Source organism: Egretta garzetta, unplaced genomic scaffold (assembly GCF_000687185.1).
Source record: "Egretta garzetta isolate BGI_Z169 unplaced genomic scaffold, ASM68718v1 scaffold759, whole genome shotgun sequence".
NCBI classification, from domain to species: domain Eukaryota; kingdom Metazoa; phylum Chordata; class Aves; order Pelecaniformes; family Ardeidae; genus Egretta; species Egretta garzetta.
In genome coordinates this window covers 854,728-855,539 of record NW_009260944.1, presented here as the reverse complement: position 1 = coordinate 855,539, position 812 = coordinate 854,728, and positions in this window count along the sequence as shown.

Here is an 812-nt window from a genome sequence, read left to right as displayed (position 1 = left end):
CACTTAGAAGGAGGGTATACAGCTTCACTTTCAAACACACTGAACCTGAGGATAAAGAGGTTATCTTACAATTGTCTCTGATTTAAAGTATTAAACCTTAAAACATGTTTTGGGAGAAGTAAATAAACCTGTTTAACAAATGAGAAAACCAAAACAGACTCAACGATTCTCCCACTTTACTTATATGTACCTCTTTTGACATTTTTTTTTTTTCACTCTCTTCTCACATTAGCCACCTCCCCTAAGGCAAAAATAACAGGACAAAATTGAGATATACTTTCAAACATCTCTTCTAATGAAAAGGACAGAGGAGATGCCTGGAAAGATACTGAGCGTGGACACACGCGCTCTTGGGCACATCAGCGCTGGTTAAAATCACCTGCAGTGGACAAAGATGCTCTGTCACTTCACTGTGGGATAGAAAGGAAAATAACGTTGGCTGTCCTCTGTGTCAACTGAATAATTAATACTGAGCTTGCTGAGGGCGATTTTGGGGGGGGGGGAACCCAACCAAACACCATGAAGGCATTTTCGCACAAAATGGCTATGTTAGGACAGGGTAAATGGTATCATCTCAGCCTTCATGGCCTCTTCCCGACAAAGTCCACGCCTGGAGAGAGGATTCTCTGCCTGCGGGTCCCTGGCAGGAGAACACCAGCAGCTTTCTCTGCTATTTACGACACCTTCAGAGCATTACACGGACTTCTGCTGGCTGGGGCCCCACTCCCCGTGCTCCTGGGGGTGCCCTCCCGCCTCGCTGTGGAAGGTGACCCGAAACGGTGCAGAAAACCACAAAAAAAACCCCTCCCTTT